The sequence below is a fragment of the Ruditapes philippinarum genome, unplaced genomic scaffold, assembly GCF_026571515.1.
Source record: "Ruditapes philippinarum isolate M1 unplaced genomic scaffold, ASM2657151v2 ctg584_1_1_1_1, whole genome shotgun sequence".
Classification (NCBI taxonomy): domain Eukaryota; kingdom Metazoa; phylum Mollusca; class Bivalvia; order Venerida; family Veneridae; genus Ruditapes; species Ruditapes philippinarum.
The window spans coordinates 324,686-345,007 of record NW_026854286.1 but is presented as its reverse complement, the minus strand read 5'-3'; the positions used below and the strand labels follow the sequence as shown (position 1 = coordinate 345,007).

Genomic DNA, 20,322 nt, shown 5'->3' with positions numbered 1-20,322 from the left:
AGACTTAAATTAACAACCAAATAAAGAAACATATGCCTTGTTCCTATTTTTTCACATTGATGGTTAGGAGCAGAATTAACCAGGAGTAATATTAAGAAACGTGCTTTTTTCATTTGATCATAAAAATTAATAGATCTTCTCTTGAAAATCACTATTTCTTCATTATGTCTATAATGTATCCACCATACATTCCGAAGATTTGAAACTTTTGCACCCGATGCTTACACAATCCATGCAAATAATTTAAAGTAACAAACATTGCAAACGATTATATATATCCTCATTTGATCAAAATGTGTGTAATGTGTCTGCAATTCTCTTGTAATTTCTTGTAATTTTGTTGTGATTAATGCTTCCGAGGGATCACTTTGTTTCCAGATTTTTATACTTCACAACAGCAGGTGTCAAGTGCTGTGTGGCAGCTGTAAAAAGTTGCCCCGTACTTCACTTCATTGTTGTTATATTTTTCTGGTCCATCGGATTCATTGATGCCAACACTATTAAGCGTTGAGAATTGAGCACCGCTCAAGCTGGTGCTAGGGGACGTGAGGGATGTTGCACGTATTCATTATCCCTCATGTACAGACTAAATCAAACCGAGTATGCAATTCTCTTGTAATTTTGTTGTGATTAATGCTTCCAAGGGATCACTTTGTTTCCAGAGTTTTTATGTGTTTAATCACTTCCAACATTGCAAGGTTAAATCAAAGTACATAGTACAGAACGGCTGACCGAGCGGAGCCTGCAACCTTTTCAATTTTGTCGTTTTGGGCGTTCTCTACGGTTTCTGTTTTTCTCTGTTTATGAATTTCATTTATTAACAAGACCGTCAGAAAAAAACTGTTGTACATAGAGTGTAATAATTAGTAAGAATAATGATTTATATCAAGACAGCGCATTATCAATTTAGTGTAACAATTTATCTGAAAAGACTTGGAAAGACTGTGACATAGAATATACTAGTAACAAATAATGTCACTCTACAAATACAATGCCATAGCGAGCCTATCATATGCCTATGGCACAAGCAAACAAATTAATAAGCTGAAAACTCCAATTAAAGGGTAATGCGTTCATTGAATGCCACCTTTCCTTCACCATTCCCATTAAACTGCTTAAAATAACATCCTGTTGTTTTCCTTTTATCTTGTCAAAGTGATTGTCAATGTTATGAATAAAACTTTAAAAACACATGTATTAGGTTTTGAAGATAGAGAACTATAAACTATAAAAATACTGGTGATACTGCAAGTAATGATACTTATTAGCTACAGCTGTCAGCATTCTAATTGATGTCTGATTAAGATGGTACAGGCGCGTCGCGTGGTTTATGGAGCGTTAACTTGTATATCTGTAAAGCTAAGCATGATGTTTTGTTGATATACATGTACTACTAATTTAAAGACACTTTGAATATTTATTATTCATCTTGAATTGCTTGCAGCTATAATTCCATCACCAGGGATGTATGCATTGATTCAAAAAGTAAACGACTTCGTATTTCTTAACAAAGTAAGAAAAACTAGTAAAAATTAGTATCATGAGTATGGGCTATATCTGTTTTCCTATCTTCTAATAAATTTGTATGATAATTATATTATCTATGTTACAGTATTATTTATCGAGATTTTCTCCCGGCATTCTAATAATATTTACCCATTACTGCATGAGCATTTTGTGAAAATTGACTGTTTTCATTGAAAAGTCTCCCGTTACAAGTACAAATTGCTATAAAACTATATAAAAACGTCTTCAATACTAATCAGACTTGGCACAAATGTTGACTGGACCATTGCCTTTGTAACAACATGCTCAGTCTTAAATTTCCTGTTACCATGGCAACGAGGGGACATCTCAAAATTGCAAAAAATCACTATTTTGCATTGATTTTTACCATCAAAATTGATTTCAAAATGCTGCAACTTCTCAATGGATTCAGATGGAGTCAAAGGCTTTTCAGCGTTGGTTACACGTTACCTTATGATCGACCTGGGCCATTTTTAGCCTATTTTCTTGGCGATGAGGGGGACTGCCGCCCCCATTCAAACCCCTCAAACAGAAGGGGGCACATCCCCCTTCTGGCAACCCCCTGATGTACCTTTTGGATGGGGCGGCACCGAAAAAGTGCTCACTTTTTTATCAACATTTTTCAAACGAAAACATGTGTTTGGGGCCCAAACAGGACATTTTTTCATTATTTTAGGCTATTTTAGGCCTATAATTTGCGCAAAGCTTGTGGGATGTTTTTAATCTCCAATTTTTTCTTGTCTATCAAAGCGATATGAGCGATTCTCGTAAAACAAATGTTTAACTAAAAATATTCCATGCCGCAGTCTTCAAACCAAAAATGAAGTAAAATAAAATAAAATTGTAGAAATTTTAAATGTTCAATTTGAATATTGTAATTATATTACAGCAAAACTATAGAAAAACCATGCATTATGATCACACTTCAGTGAGTGGCAATTATGGAATTCAACGAGACATATGAAAAAAAAAACAAGTTGCGCAATGAAAACTCTCGTTAATAGACTATACCATTATGATTTATGAAGCATTTGTTGTGTATATGTTTTGCGCTTATGCTAATTTCTTGCTTAGTCAATTAGTGAAATTAAAATTCGCCCAAATAAATATGACACCTTCACAAATCGCATTCATCCACATGTGAAGTGTTCTGTTATAGTGTGATACCGGTTGACGCAAACAGTACTTTCGGCGCTTTGATTTAATTTGTTACATTCACGGCAATTACGATCGCTACAACTTCAAGAGAAAGACATTATGGGACATTATGCTTCAGAAATGCTATCAGTTTTTTTTCTAATAAGTTTTTTTATTTTGGGTATCTTGTTACAGTTTCAAAGAATATACTAATTTTCCATATAAATGTACATTTACTATCTTTTGCTGATTTTGTTATGTTGGCAAATGGTTGTATTTTCTGATCGAAGATCAGTAAATACATAGCGGACATTCAATCTCTGACACACAAGTTTCACGACAAACCTAACAACAAGTAGTTCTCAAAACAGCTTAAAACTAGCGATTTAAAAGAAAGAAATATTTTTATTTTGTTACAAGTATCCAACAAATAGCAACTCATTCAAAGTTTAAAAGTAGCGTTGGCTTATAGAATTGTCAATAAATGCACAATCACAAATTACGCGGATGAATATGATTTTAATCAATGAAAATGCTATTTTTAGCGATGTACAGGAAAAGGCATACAGATATACAGTACGATTTAGATTACAAAGATCAGAAAATACCACAGAGCTTGCAGCCTTTAGATTTGATTATAGTGTTTGTATGAAGTCAAGATACTTATTTGTTTACATTTTGCTACTTTTACGACACATTACTGCACGTACAGCGCTACTTTCTTCAGAATTTTAGTTTAGAACATGCTCTAGATTCTTATGTTTCACATGTTTGACATTTCGAAAGAATTAAAAAAAAATATGGATTTCTGAGGAATTTAAACGTTTAATTACATGCATTATGACATTATGATACATGTCGATTAATTTATTTGCCTAAATTTTCTGATTTCGGCTGGTACACAGGCACTAGACTGATATTTTGATACTTGATATAGCCTTTGTGCTGGTGATATAACGATGGCGGCACTTGAAATTTCTAAAATTCAAGAAAAATCTACAGAAGCATTTACAAAGATAATGCTTTGAATTCCGGATATCCTGTGTTACATCATCAAATTTGATAATGTTCAGCAAAATTATGGATAAAATCTTCCTTGGTTTAATCATATTTTAATTAGGATATTTGTACATGTGTAAATAACAACATGACAATAAGAGTAGTTACTAATAAGTTTCCTTGAATCGAGTTCGATACTCAAAAAAACACGCGGATATGCCGCCCAGCATAAGCCAGGGTCATACTGTCGGATTTTGCAATGTACTTGTATTAGACGAAAAACTTGGTTCTTTATTAAAATATTAAAACATATGTCGTTGGGTATTCCTTTAGTTTAAACATATTCATTTCAATATTTTACATAAATTACATTTTATATGTGTATAATTGTTACATAAAATTGAAAAGGATTAGAAGGAAAGAAAATTTATATAGTTCCTCTCCATAGATAACAAATGATATTTACACAAACATATATGGCAGGATGGCCATTTCATTTAAATTATAAAGTAAGAATATTGCAGGATTTTGTATAAACATAAACAATGGTAGAAAGAAAAAAATAGAAATGCAATTAATGCATTCTTTTATGATACAGGTTTAGCCTCCCGGTTCAACCGTTGAGATGTCTTTCTTCCATCCAAGGGATCGTGGGTTTACCCCTTCTCTGGCCACGACCACGTTACCCCATAATGACACCAGAACTGGACAGTGGAACCTTAGATTCGAAAGTGGTCGCAAATTAAGGCGTTGCACAGTCGCAACTTTTCGGCACTTTCCGTCATTCTTCCGAGTGCTGTACCAAACTCCTCACAGCGGTTACGTCACGCTTTGCTACTTTAACGTTACTGTACAGATGAGGGGAAGTAACCGCTGCGAGGAGTTTGGTGCTGTACGCATTCCGATTGGAGCAGACGCACGATTCCCACGTCCACGTGAGCCAGCTTCCGGTCTTCTGCTGGCGGGAAAGCAAGGAAACTACGTGTAATTTGCGAGTCAAACATCATGATTGTGTAATATTTAGTGGAAGAGATGGCAGTATACATGTTTAAGGAGTGAGGTCACTCATCAGCAGATATATACATGTATGTATAACTTTGTAGGTAGCAAAATATAAGACGTTTCGGGCTTGCAGTGGTGTAGCCTAATTAATTCGGCGTGAACGGTTTGACCCATTTTACAGACTTTTTTTTTCTTACTGTCAAACCGTTACGCCTAATTTTAACTGTCATTTTTACGCACGGAAAATATACCGGCAACACCACAGGCAATCGGTGCGTGGCTTGGATAGTATACATGTACATGACCACGCCCACTTACTTTTTTATAAATTTTTTTTTTTTTCACTAATAAAATATTTTTTTATTCAAAATATTTTTAAAATATCTTATTTTCAATAAATCAACAAAGAAAATTTGTTTTTAAAAAAATTCATCCATATATACTATTAATATAGTAAAGGTAGAAAGGTTCGCCAGCGGACCTACCACCAGGCCTTATGTTACCTCCCAGATCTTTGTTAATTGTCAACCAATTTTCACCAAATAAAGTGCAATCTACGCAGAAATGATTTTTCTTTCGAAAAATGTACAATATTAGAACAGTTGGTACGACAAAAGATGGAATTTTAAAGCAAAAATGCACTTTTTGTCTAGGTCGGCCATCGCATGACCGAGCCGAAAGTAGACGATTTTGAACATAAATCGATCTTTTTCTTAATAACAAACTAATGTCAGTGCATGCAAACAGTTGAAATAGAAAGGCAGCTATAAAACTATCGCTTACCGGTCCAAAGTTAATCCAAAACGTCTGCAGGTACGCACTTTCAGTAGTTATTTGCACTAACTTTTTAAATTCCCTGACATTACATGTATACAAATGCTGACCCGGATGTATCTGATGCGTACCCCTTTTCGCATAATAAAAATTGAGCGAAGCTGGGTACCAGCAGGAACCGAGCATGCGTACCTTGAATATCCGGATCAGAATTTGTATACATGTACAATGTCGGGAAATTTAAAAAGTTAGTGCAAATAACTACTGAAAGTGCGTACCTGCAGACGTTTTGGATTAACTTTGGACCGGTAAGCGATAGTTTTATAGCTGCCTTTCTATTTCAACTGTTTGCATGCACTGACATTAGTTTGTTATTAAGAAAAAGATCGATTTATGTTCAAAATCGTCTACTTTCGGCTCGGTCATGCGATGGCCGACCTAGACAAAAAGTGCATTTTTGCTTTAAAATTCCATCTTTTGTCGTACCAACTGTTCTAATATTGTACATTTTTCGAAAGAAAAATCATTTCTGCGTAGATTGCACTTTATTTGGTGAAAATTGGTTGACAATTAACAAAGATCTGGGAGGTAACATAAGGCCTGGTGGTAGGTCCGCTGGCGAACCTTTCTACCTTTACTATATTAATAGTATATATGGATGAAATTTTTTAAAAACAAATTTTCTTTGTTGATTTATTGAAAATAAGATATTTTAAAAATATTTTGAATAAAAAAATATTTTATTAGTGAAAAAAAAAAAATTTATAAAAAAGTAAGTGGGCGTGGTCATGTACATGTATACTATCCAAGCCACGCACCGATTGCCTGTGAGACACACTGGTAGCTACTACCAGCTTTCACGGAATCGAATTTTTACGATGACGTCATAACATGTCCGCCGAAGATAGAGTAGACAGTACAAATTTGAAATAAATCGCATGTATGCGTTAAGACAGGTTCAATCTAATATTTTTTCTAGGAGAAGTTAGTACTAAAATTTATATTCTATTGATCTTTAGAGGTAATTGAAGTTACTTTCAGGTTTAAGCAGTAAAAATCAGTCCAAACTATCGCTAGTGTTGCCCACAGGCAATCGGTGCGTGGCTTGGATAGTATACATGTACATGACCACGCCCACTTACTTTTTTATAAATTTTTTTTTTTTCACTAATAAAATATTTTTTTATTCAAAATATTTTTAAAATATCTTATTTTCAATAAATCAACAAAGAAAATTTGTTTTTAAAAAATTTCATCCATATATACTATTAATATAGTAAAGGTAGAAAGGTTCGCCAGCGGACCTACCACCAGGCCTTATGTTACCTCCCAGATCTTTGTTAATTGTCAACCAATTTTCACCAAATAAAGTGCAATCTACGCAGAAATGATTTTTTCTTTCGAAAAATGTACAATATTAGAACAGTTGGTACGACAAAAGATGGAATTTTAAAGCAAAAATGCACTTTTTGTCTAGGTCGGCCATCGCATGACCGAGCCGAAAGTAGACGATTTTGAACATAAATCGATCTTTTTCTTAATAACAAACTAATGTCAGTGCATGCAAACAGTTGAAATAGAAAGGCAGCTATAAAACTATCGCTTACCGGTCCAAAGTTAATCCAAAACGTCTGCAGGTACGCACTTTCAGTAGTTATTTGCACTAACTTTTTAAATTTCCCGACATTGTACATGTATACAAATTCTGATCCGGATATTCAAGGTACGCATGCTCGGTTCCTGCTGGTACCCAGCTTCGCTCAATTTTTATTATGCGAAAAGGGGTACGCATCAGATACATCCGGGTCAGCATTTGTATACATGTAATGTCAGGGAATTTAAAAAGTTAGTGCAAATAACTACTGAAAGTGCGTACCTGCAGACGTTTTGGATTAACTTTGGACCGGTAAGCGATAGTTTTATAGCTGCCTTTCTATTTCAACTGTTTGCATGCACTGACATTAGTTTGTTATTAAGAAAAAGATCGATTTATGTTCAAAATCGTCTACTTTCGGCTCGGTCATGCGATGGCCGACCTAGACAAAAAGTGCATTTTTGCTTTAAAATTCCATCTTTTGTCGTACCAACTGTTCTAATATTGTACATTTTTCGAAAGAAAAATCATTTCTGCGTAGATTGCACTTTATTTGGTGAAAATTGGTTGACAATTAACAAAGATCTGGGAGGTAACATAAGGCCTGGTGGTAGGTCCGCTGGCGAACCTTTCTACCTTTACTATATTAATAGTATATATGGATGAATTTTTTTAAAAACAAATTTTCTTTGTTGATTTATTGAAAATAAGATATTTTAAAAATATTTTGAATAAAAAAATATTTTATTAGTGAAAAAAAAAAAAATTTATAAAAAAGTAAGTGGGCGTGGTCATGTACATGTATACTATCCAAGCCACGCACCGATTGCCTGTGGTGTGTCTAGCAGGTATGTGTGGGTTACGCATGAAGATTAAATTAAACAAAATATCGGGGGAAATAAATCTATTCATTATTTTTTAATAAATGTGTGCATTATTAAATACTATTGAAAAGTATCATTGTATTTAACCTAAAATGCAATGGTCTCAAATAGGCTCCGTACAAGTACTGTTGTTAATATTTTTTAAATATTTTAATACATGTACTCAACATTTATCAATTGGTGGTTTGCCTTCTTGTTTACTGCTAATGACTGCCAAATGTCACTCTCGGATAAAATACTGACTTCATTTATACATGCATATTTATATGACAATTAAGAACGTAAAAGAAATATTGAAGGAAACTATTTGAAATACACTTCAAATTATTCAGTATTTGTACAAATGATATTTCAAGAGCTCTTTTTCACCGATTGCCGATATATAATACCAAATTAAACCTATTGATAAAGTTAAATGTCTTCTTGACGTACTTTATTAATTTACTAAAAAGGAACTTTATTGTGATCCAGCCATATGCTGTGTAACTATAAAGGAAGGGTCACATATTTTAATTGAAATAAATTTTAAGTAGAGGATATTAAAAAAAAAGTCATTGAGAAGATCAGAATTTTCAAATGAACAGATTAAGAGACTTATAAATGTATAAGGTGTATGTCTTGTTGTTTCATACTGTTTTGGTGACACTTTTTGTTTGTGTCCCTTGTTGTTTTCTCGTCTATGGTAAGTTTCTTCCCTTTGCCCCTAGTATTATTTCTTTATTTCGCCCCCTCCCCCGAATTTCCTATCCCCTTCTCCTGTGCCTGTTAACTGAGTGGTCCTGTTTCATACTGTTTTGGTGACACTTTTGTTTGTGTCCTTTGTTGTTTTTTCGTCTTTGGTAAGTATCTTCCCTTTGCCCCTAGTTTTATTTCTTTATTTCGCCCCCTCCCCGAATTTCCTATCCTCTTCCCCTGTGCTCGTTAACTTAGTGGTCCTATTAATCATTCATTTATTTATTTTCTTTGATTTCCTTCTCAGTTACATTTTAGTGATAAGCCTGACCGTGCTCTCCCTTGCGCCCTTTCCAGTTTTAATTTAGGATCCTCCTGGGCTCCTTGCCAATGGTTCATGTTCCTGGGTCGTGTGGGGTTTGCGTTCATTGAACGCCGCCTTTCCTTGTTCATCTCGTTTATCATATTGTATACATGTATACCGAACCGTAACAAACAGATAATGATTATCAATACAAGGTTCGGCAAGCAAGCAAAGAAATGTAAAGAAACAGAAAAAACTTATCCACATTCATGTATCCACCCTCCAAAAAACCCCACTAAAAACGCCTGAAACTGCAAAATAAAACATAAATACACAGGAGTGCCAAAGACGGCTCTGGTAGGTTCAAGTGCTCCCTTTCGCCGGTTTAAACAGAATTGATCACTTAAACATAATAATGTTGAAATTTTTAATCAACATCCACAGATGTGTACATAATACGGCGGTAATCATGGAACTTTCAATGTGACACATTCGAGGTGCCGTTCAACGGGAACTAGATAACATGGAATTTTTAATGGGTATCAGAGGTTTTGGTGCCTTTTGCGACAATCGTTCCAACATTTCTCCCATCTGTCTTACATTGTTATGCTATTCAACATCTAAATAACGGTCACTTAATTTCCGCTTGCTGTGTTTTTATCATAAAACCCGTCAAATCTGTGCGACAATTGTATTTTACTGAGGACTGTCTGAAATTCCATTTTAAAGTTTGAAATTTAAAGATTTTTTTCAGAGTTTTAAAGTTATTTTTGGTTGTTTTGAACTTCTTCCCATACACAACCGTCCTCAATTTCTTTTAAAGATAATAAACTAGAAATTGATATGGAGTGTAATATAAATTGAAATACTTCTTTGCTTCATCATGTATAGTATAATTATAATTCATTAAGATGTACCTACAATTACATTGTATTTTCGTATGTGGGAAATCATGGCAGGGTTATAAAATAAAAAGGTAGTTCAGAAATTTCACCTAATGATCACAGATGTTAAAAAATCCAACTTAATAATATCTAATTTGACAATTTAAACGGACTTAAATGCAGTATGATCTGACATCGGGCATCATAAACTATTTAATTTCTAAGTAAGGTTATCATAATTTCCTTTACACATTCTCTTTTTAATGCTGAAATATTTGTGTGTGAATAAAAGAGTTATTCCTGCAATAATTCATATAAATAACATAAACAAATTGTATAGCTTGGCAAATACAATCGATTGCCGCCGATACCTGTGTTACACCATGGATTTTACCAGTGTTTACAATTTTACCATGACACCGCTTTCCAATATGGCCGCTTTCAATAATTTTCAACGATTAAAAAAATTAAAGTGGAATATTTAGACTTCTGTTCGACTTTGAAGTATGATAATTTAGAACCTTGCATAAAAAACGATTCTCTTTCAGGTAATGTAGACCGTTTCTTTGAAACTTTTCTAGTTTTCGCTCCCAACAACTTCTAATTGGGAAGCGTCCGTGCATAAAAATGCAGTTCGTGGTTGGACTTGGAAAAAGACAGCGCCCGTCCAAAATTATCTCGGTGTCTCTTTGACAAGTCTAATTAGTTGGACTAGCAGTGGTGGTAAAGATGAAACTTCAGGGCATTTTCTATATCGACTACTGTATAAAATATTTATATATGATAATAGCCTTATTAATTTGGCATGAACATTTTACAGACTGCCAAACTGCTGGAAAACGACATTGCCTGTCAAAAATTATCTCCATGTTTCTTCAAGTCTAGTTGGACTACTAATTTGTTTCGTCACAACTTAACAAGAGTTCACTGAAAACAGTAAAATGATTTGTCTGGTTTCAGTATAATAATCATTAAGACTGTTAAAGTTGATTGTCTCAAATGATCATAAGAATTAATTTATTTAGAACATGAATTAGAAAAGCATCTAATGGTTACCACTGCATAACTATTAAAGCACATTAGAATAAAATTAAAGATCATGTAACTAATTTTTTATGGTTTTATATCATAAATATAATGCTCACATGAAGATTTATCAATATTGTAAGTTCCAAAAAGCATAATTTGTAAAGATCTTATTGAATTGACATTTCATGTAACTAAAGGGAGGTAATTAGAAATTTATTTTCTATAAAGTCTAAGCCAAATTTGTCAATAAGAAATGAATGCATATATGTTAATGATTACTTATAATGTGTATCGGCATTTACAGTACATAATTAACATAATCTTTGATGTTTGGAAATTGTTTTATAAGAATAATTGTATACATATATGAAATTTCACTTAATTGTTGTTACATCCTTAATTACAACATACAGGATCTTTAAATTTTTATCTCTTAATATTTTCACTCCTGGAACCACATGATCTTACCCCTGGTGAAGTAATTTTTTTAAGATGAAAAGTTTAAGGTAGAATCTGCCATTAATGGGTCTTTTCTATACTAGTACAGTCCCTGGGGACCTTTTGTGTGCAAAAAAGGTCCATGGATAAATGATATACCAATGTAAAGCTAAATGTTTGAAGTTTAAAAAAAAATTGGGTAGACATGTCAAATCATGGTACGTTTTGAGAAATCCAAGATGGCCGCCAAGATGGCCGCCAAAGTATTGAAAAATGGCTAATACGCAATTTATATGATAAAATTAGTTCTTTTTTGTATTTATTTTGGTACAGGTAATATTAAAACTTCACATCCTATTGGAACAATATGAAAATGGAGGCATTTCCATTATTTTTTCATATTCTCTGAATTTCATAGATAAATTTGCTAAAAAATGCATGAAAAAATTATCAAAAATTGATATGGGGCTGACATTTTTTCCTACCAGCTAAGGCATAGCTGTGTAAATGAATATTTTTTACATATACTACAAAAACTTGAACAAGATCATACTAATATCACCCTTATTTTCTATCTTTATTGTAAAATAATGTAGATTCTGATATTCTTAAAGTGGGTGGGGTAACGAAAACTAAGTCTCAGTATTTTGTTAACTGGTTTGTTGTGATAATTAAAACTATGAATAGTCAACATGTATTGCACTTTGGCATGTTCCTTAAGTTATAAATAATTAAGAAACTTAGACTGATATTTTGTTTATCAATATTCAACATGTTCTGTTGCCATGGCAGCAGAGAAGTAAAATGAAAGACACACCTGAAACGTATGACACTTTTAACTTTTAGCATTTTAAGCATGTTGTTAAGAATGACACAAACTTATAGATAAATAATCTGTGCACAATGCCATGGTAACAAATTGAAAAAAAATGTAACATTAAAAGAAGTCACATTTAATTCTAGCAAATTATCAACACAGATAACAGCCGATATTTTGAAATTAGATGAATAAATTTATTTCAAGAATTTGCATCATGCATTTGCTTTTTTCAAACTGCTATACATAGGAAAAGGTCATGTCAGATGTCAATGTTGTTATGTTTGGAAAGGATAATTAATGGTGATAATAATAAGTAAGATTAATGGTGATAATAATAAGTAAAAGGCAGTCTTAAGGTAGAAATGTATATAAGCATTATCAAATGTTTGAAACTGTACATAGGGTAAACATTTAAGACTTTGCATCTAAAACGAGAAATAAATAGGTCACTGGTTCAAATTCTAGGTCAACCAATATCATATTTTAATGACAATCGAATTTATTGTTGAGGTTGTAGCTTGTATTATGTAATTCTAACTTGCACTAGATAAAATTCTAGGTCAACTGATCTCAGTGTATAATTCTGCATCTGAAATTTTACAATCAAAATACAAAGAGGTCACTAGAACAGATTAAGGTTAGCTGGCATGTCATATTGTGTCTGTTATCCAAATTTCTTTAGCTTAAAAACAGGAAGGTAAGTCACGAGGTCTTAACTTCTAGGTCACCTTATACCAGTGGGGCCATGATTTGAACAAAGACAATTCTTCCATACAAATGGCCTTCCATTGTGGTTTCTGACAAAGAGTTTTTTTATACAAAAATCGACATCTGGGCAGGGCCATTTTTATGCTCGCTGAAAAATTATGGGGGAGCATATAGTCGCCGGGCGTGTGTCCAAAACCTAGTCGAGGAGCATCACCTGGTTCAACCGGCTCTTGTTTTAATCCAGACTCATGATCATTATTTGATGCCTGCAAACTTAGCACTTTACTGAGAGTGTCGGATGTAAAAATCCAGGCGTCTCTTGTTCCACAGACAGCAATTGATCTCGGACATTGAGTTTTACGGTCATTTGTCTGTCAAAAAAGTTAGTACCGTAGCTAAGTAGAAATTGGTCATTACTCTTCTGGTTATTTATCCATGAAAGTGAGATACTTTAACCAACCTTCAAGCTATCAACAAAGAAGTGTTGAAATTGGCGTATAACTCAGACCCGGCCCTTTCATGATTTGAAGAAACATGGTAAAAGTCTTCTAGAAATTGTTTCACATGCTCTAAACAATGGGGTTAAAGGGATGATTTTATAAAGGATTTTATATATAAGTTTGACTATGTAAATCAATTGTCCCTTGGGAAAGGTAATTATAATCAAACGGATCATGACTTTACCAAGCTTAGAAGTTGTGTATTATTACTATTATATGATTTATATCGTGACATAAATTGATATGGTCATAGAATGAATGCTTCACACTGAAATATCAAAGCATTTTATTTACGGAGAAGAAAGTTTTCAAAGCCTTTTCTTTATAACACAAAGTAAAATGACTTTTTGGGTTAGGGCAACTTTGACAAGATTGTCAAGATTTGAAAAATAAATTAAGGTTTTTTTGACAATGCTTTTAACCCAAAATCTAATCTGATCTGGGCGTTTGGTTTTGGAAAAAATATGATTTTAAAAAAGTTTTCCTATGTGTCTCCATATGAAATAAATTGACCCTAGGGGTGGGTTAAATTTTCATTTGAATAATTTTTTTACTGGTCTATACAAGGCTACAAAAGAAATAATTAGCTATAGGCATCGGTTTGGGAGAAGTTATTTTTTTAGCTTTTCTTATATGTAAATTGAAGTGACCCCTGGCATAAATGAATTTGACCACAAGGTCGTGATTTAAGCAAATTTAATAGTATTCTATACTAGGTCCTGCAGTTATGGAGAAGAATATTTTCATGTTTTTCCTATATTTACATTGTGTAAAGACAGTTTACTCCGGGGCTTCGCAAGAAACATGAATGTGTACTTCTTGACCTTTTACCAACCATGACCTTGATGTTGTGTCATGCATATCATAAGCACGTAGTCTCACGATGGCGATTATTTGTGCCAAGTTATTTAAAATCTTCCATAAAGTCAAAAAGTTATGGAGAACATATAACCTTGACATTGGTTGCAGCGACCTGGATGTTGAGGTCTGTATCGTGGTGGGGATCATTGTGCTAAGTATTTTTAAACCCTTGGAATTGTCAATAAGTTATATATAGAGCGGACATGAAAAAAATGTTTTTACATTGGACCCTTGAGTTTGACCCTGACCTTCAGGGTTGTGTCTTGCTTATTGTGCTCTGCCAATGGTGTCATAATGTTGATCATTTCTGCCAATTTATCTTAAAAACATTTCAGAGGTTTTTGTTAGAGACAGACGCGAAATGTAGACTTTCTAACATACGAACTGTAAGTGTGACCCTGACCTTTGGGGCAGCATTTCAATTATTGCGTTCTGCACATCGTCTCATAATGGTGATCAATTGTGCCAAGCTATTTAAACAAAATTTCATAGGTTTAAAAGTTGTGGAGGGGACACGAAATGTAGATTTTTATACATTTGACCTTGACCTTTGGTGTAGCAACCCAACGTTTGCGTTCTGCACATGTTCTTATACTGGTTATCAATTGTGCCAAGATGTTTTTTTTTTTAATTTCAGCGGTAAAAAATGTTGGAGCGGACACGAAATGTAGACTTTTTAACATTTGACCTTAAAGTGTGACCTTGACCTTTTGTGTAGCAACCCAATTATTGCGCACTGCACGTCGTGTCATAATGGTGATCCGTTGTGCCAAGTTATTTTAAAACTTTACAGCTTTAAAAAATTTATGGAGTGGACACGAAATGTAGACTTTTTATTATTAAATGAAGACTTTTAACATTTGACCTTAAAGTGTGACCTTGAACTTGGGGATAGCAACCCAATTATTGCGCTCTGCATATTGTCTCATTATGGTGATCACTTGTGCCAAATTATTTCAAAAACATTTCAGGGGTTAAAAAGTTATGGAGCGGACACGAAAGTGTTATGGACGGACGGACAGACAGACAGACGGAGTCTATTCCTATAATCCCATTACCTCTACGCGGAAGGCGATTAACAATGTTGGTTTAGTCCCATCTTAAAAAGCCATACATATAAAAGCTCAAGATTTTTTTATTTATTTCTGGGAATATTTGAAAACATTACACATTGTCAGTTCTATTTTTAACTTCTGTGACTAAGATATACAATAATCCGATTTGTGCAAAAAACAACAACAAAACAAAATTTCTGTCAAATTTTATCAAATATAGCCTATTTTTACGTCACATCAACACTTTAAAAGGCTTTGTGGCGACTTTCCTGCTTTACTGAGGAAAGCCTAATATGTTTCCCTCCGTGCATTATTTCATAATATTGACACCTTCTGGTCATCTTTTAAGGCAAATCAGAATTACAAAGTATGTAAGAAAGTGAAATTTGGCTTATTCAAATAAAGAAAACAGTAAAATTGTTTGTAAAATAAAGAAATCAAAGTCATATGTTCATCCTGATTCCAAATTCAAATACGTCCTGAACTTAATCTTAATTTGGAACACACTAGTGTTCATGTGCATTACATGCAACCGGACAATTTTAGAAATGCTGTTTTTCCTCATCTCCAATTACATTGAAACTATGGTTTAAAGACTGCACTTTTATAATGACTTATTTAAGACAGAAAGCTTATATGAATTTTGGATACGTTCAGCCGCGGGTTATTCCACATGATTTATTGATATTTATTGATGAGAAAATAACGAAACTGTAACAGTTGATATGATTACCAATGTCTTTGAGATTTTATTTGAATGCTTACCTGTATATAGTTATAGCTTATTACTACGTGACGACAATTTACATACTTCTTTGTGTGAGTGGAACAAAAATCGCTCCTAAAGTTTTACAAACACATATTTTTCTTATAGCTGGTAAAAAACAGTCGATAACAAAAGCAAAATCTATCATTACACCAAATTTATTAAGTGCCTTTCTGATATATATAACATGTTCAAATGCGTTAAAATCAACAAACTTATATCATAGTTATAAACCTTAAAAAAAGAATACTCGACATAAAAATGAAATTTCAACAATAATACAAATCTAGATAGGACTATGTAAAACTATTTGCATATAAACATAATCTTAAATTCTTTTCAACGTGATTTATAATAATATTATGAAAGAGACCGCCATCTTCTGAAATAGTCACATATTTTTAAAGAACGAAGTGAGACTGCGGTAACAAAACTCATATTATTTACATATAGGAATTACTTATATTGTATAATTAATTTGAGACTTTTAAGTTTTAGTTTTGTGTACATTCTTCTGTAGCTTGTTCTTAATGTATACTGGAGTTCGTCCCTACTGTATCCAATTTTCAATAGGTAAAACAATTGAGATTCTATACAACGTTTCAGGGATTCTGTTTTTCTCTATTTTAATGTGTTTAAATGGAGGGTTGTTTATGGTAATAAGACAAGATGCCATTTGATGAACAGTCCGGAGTTTGTTGATGATCATTTAAGACATACTGACCGTATAACAAAGCATTAGGTGGTTTGACCTGTAGGTCACAAAATAATTTATAAAGAATTTTGAGGCAACGGTGGAATATGGCCTATTTGTTTTGCGTAACAAGACATCTATACAGGATTTATTATTTATGCTGCTCTATATTTATTAGAATAGAAGAAAGTGTCAAATTTCTAACACAAAATGGTGATTTTATCCATGTTTCTCCAACTGTTAAAATATTTCAGCTGGGCTTGTATTGCATTGAGATGAGAACACAATCATTTAGGTTTTCCAGATGCATCTATGGCACATTATCTTGAAGACGTTCTTCATCACAACATATTGACATATTGTCTATTCCTTCTTATCACATATGATCTGTGGGATTTTTTTTGCTTTATTTGTTATTTATTATTATTATTTAATGACCAATAAAGAAGAATGGTGAAAAGTTTTTTTCTCAAATCGGGCCAAACATCAAGCATAAATTTTATTTTTCAATATAACTCTGAGTAGATTTCATTATTATCTTTTGTCTCTAAAACTTTAAGCGTTTTTATTGTTACAGTAACGGTTCAGCAAAATGTTACCGATGCTTTAATTCAAATTTGTGTTTTTTCATGGAAAGTCAATATAGTGAAATTTGAAATGATTTTTTTTATGTTTCAAATGTATCCAAATGTATCTGAATTCTGTAATGCATAATCATGACATTAACTTCTACAACATGCTTGAAATGATAAAACCGAAAGCCTCATACGTTTCCGGGGTTTCTCTCATTTAACCACTTTGTTGCCATGGCAACAGAACCAATTAATGTTGCTTGTAGAATAAAAATCTACCTTTTAGAAAATTAGAGACTTATGAACATTTTAAAATGTAATCTTGTTGGTTATTCTTAGTCTTAATAATCGTTATATATCAGTTCACTAGAAATTGGGACTCAATTTAAGTGTACCCCACCCACTCTAGGAATGTCAGAATTCACAGTCTTACACAATAAAAATTAAAATAAGGGTACCATTAGTAAGTTGTTGATCAGGTCTTTGTATAATATGGTAAAAATATTAGTTTTCACCACTATGTCTCGACTGATAGGAAAAAATGCCAGCCCCATGTCGATTTTTGTTACTTTTTCATGCTTTTTTAGCAAAATATCTCTATGAAAACAAGAGTATATGCATAAGAAAAAGGAAAATGACCCTTTTTCATATTCTTCCAATAGTATGTGAAGTTTTAACAGCACCTGTACCAAAATAAATACAAAAAAGAACTAATTTTATCATATAAATTGCGTATTAGCCATTTTTCAATAATTTGGCGGCCATCTTGGCGGCCATCTTGGATTTCTCTAAACGTACCATTATTTGACATGTCTACCCAAATTTTTTGTAAACTTCAAACATTTAGCTTTACATTGGTATATCATTTATCCATGGACCTTTTTGCACACAAAAGGTCCCCAGGGACTGTACTATACTATAACTTTCAAGTGTCTTATTTATCAAACTTGGTTGGTAATACATTACTTGAATGGTCTGAGATAAACTAATATACATATACTTTTCCAAGATTTGAGATTTACTTGCATATGAATAACAAAAAAGGAATCATTCTTTCTTTCTTTCTTCTTTCTTTCTTTCTTTCTTTTCCATTAACTGTTTAGAAATTTGTATGGGAGGTAATTCTATAACTCTTGTTTCTACTTAAAGATTTGATTATCTCACTTGAAATATATCTAAACATATTAGTGTAGTATAGTGGACAATCCAGATACTATTTAAATGGTCAATAGGCCAAAGGTCAAGAACATTGAAATGCCATACTAATAAGTTTAAATGACTTATCTGTTTAAATATGACAAAACATTTGCCTTCTTTGGTCACAAGCTTCAAAGGATAATTATAATATGATTGAGGTAAAAAACAGTAAAACCTGTTGTTTTTATACCCCAGAAACAAAGTTTGGGGGGGTATATAGGAGTCACCAGGTGGTCGGTTGGTCGGTCCAGCAGTCCGTTGCATTTTCCTTGTCCGGAGCATAACTTGAAAACTAATGGTTGGAATTCAATATAACTTCATACAATGGTCAAGCACATAGAGAGGAAGTGCAGTGCATAAGAACCATAACTCCATCTTGACTAATTACAAAGTTATTGCCCTTTGTTACTTTTCCTTGCTTTTTTTTTGTCCGGAGCATAACTTGAAGACTAATGGTTGGAATTCAATAAAACTTCATACAATGGTCAAGCACATTGAGAGGAAGTGCAGTGCATAATAACCATAACTCCATCTTGACTAATTACAGAGTTATTGCCCCCTGTTACTTTTCCGGAGCATAACTTGAAACATACTGGTTTGAATTCAAAACAACTTCATACAATGGTCAAGAACAATAGGAGGAAGTGCAGTGCACAAGAACTATAACTCTGTCCAAAGTAATTATATAGAGTTATTGCCCTTTGTTACTTTTCCATTGCTTTTTTCTTGTCCAGAGCATAACTTGAAAACTACTGGTTGGAATTCAATACTATTTCATACAATGGTCAAGTATATTGAGAGGAAGCGCAGTGCATAGGAACCATAACTCTTTTCTTGACTCATTTAAAAGTTTTTGCCCTTTGTTCCTTTTTATTGTCCAGTGCATAACTTGAAAATTAATGGTTGGAATTCAATAAAACATTATACAATGGTCAAGGACAGTGAGATGAAGTGCAGTGCACAAGAACCATAACTCTATTTGGACTTATCTTCAGTATTTATAGAGTTATTGCCCTTTGTTCCTTTTCCTTGTCTTTCTGGACTTATTACAGAGTAATTCAATAAAACTTCATCAATGGCCAACCATATTGAAAGGAAATGCAACATACAAGAACCACAACTATCTTTAATTCTCAACCATTACTCTATTGCAATTCTTTAACAAGGTATTCTGTTACTAGTAACATCCTCTTTTCTGAAGTAGTCTTGCGGGGTATTAATCACATTTAGTGATAGTTCTAGCTTTTTTTTTTTTGGGGGGGGGGGGGGGGGGGGGGGGGGGTAAAATGTTAAAGGTCAAGGTTGTGCACAGTATTCAAATCATTTCCATCCACTGATTTAAACATACAGTCAAACTTGCTCATGCGACACAACACAATTGTATTAATTAAGCGACTTGTCTATATGATAGGATAGGAATCATTTTATATTTGCCGTTAATCTTTAATGTATTATGTTGAAAGTCCAGGTATCCATCCACTGATTTAAACATATTTTACTTTATTGCCAAAAAAAGGAAACAAAAGAAGAAAAATATACATACAGTTACAATACAATGGTATTACATATTTGTCACCCACAAGAGCCCTCGGCATTATAAAAACAAAGTATAAAAATACTATTTTTACAAGTATTTTTCCCAGTCTTTTGTGAACATAATTATCTACCCATCTGTAGAAGAATAAATCATTTTGATAAATGTACCATTTTGGAACTTTTGTCGCTATGGTCAAGGAAAGACAATACACTCGGCTCATTTTATCATTTTACAATACCCATATTATTTTTGGTTGTTGTCACTGTGTCATAAATAATGATTTTTTGGTCAAATTCTAATGAATAGTAAGGACCTGATTACATTATAGAGGGCTGGGACCAGAAGCCCACAGGTAGGCGACAATAAAT

The 20,322-nt window shown here is 33.1% G+C and overlaps 1 long non-coding RNA gene across 1 annotated transcript in view; it reads left to right on the top strand.

Moving 5' to 3' along the window:
- Positions 1 to 4,556: 4,556 nt before the first annotated feature.
- LOC132739658 (uncharacterized) overlaps positions 4,557 to 20,322 on the top strand; it is a 109,024-nt gene continuing 93,258 nt past the window's right edge. Inside the window, exon 1 of the long non-coding RNA XR_009627036.1 lies at positions 4,557 to 4,748. This is a non-coding gene — a long non-coding RNA (uncharacterized LOC132739658). The remainder of the gene's footprint in view (positions 4,749 to 20,322) is intronic.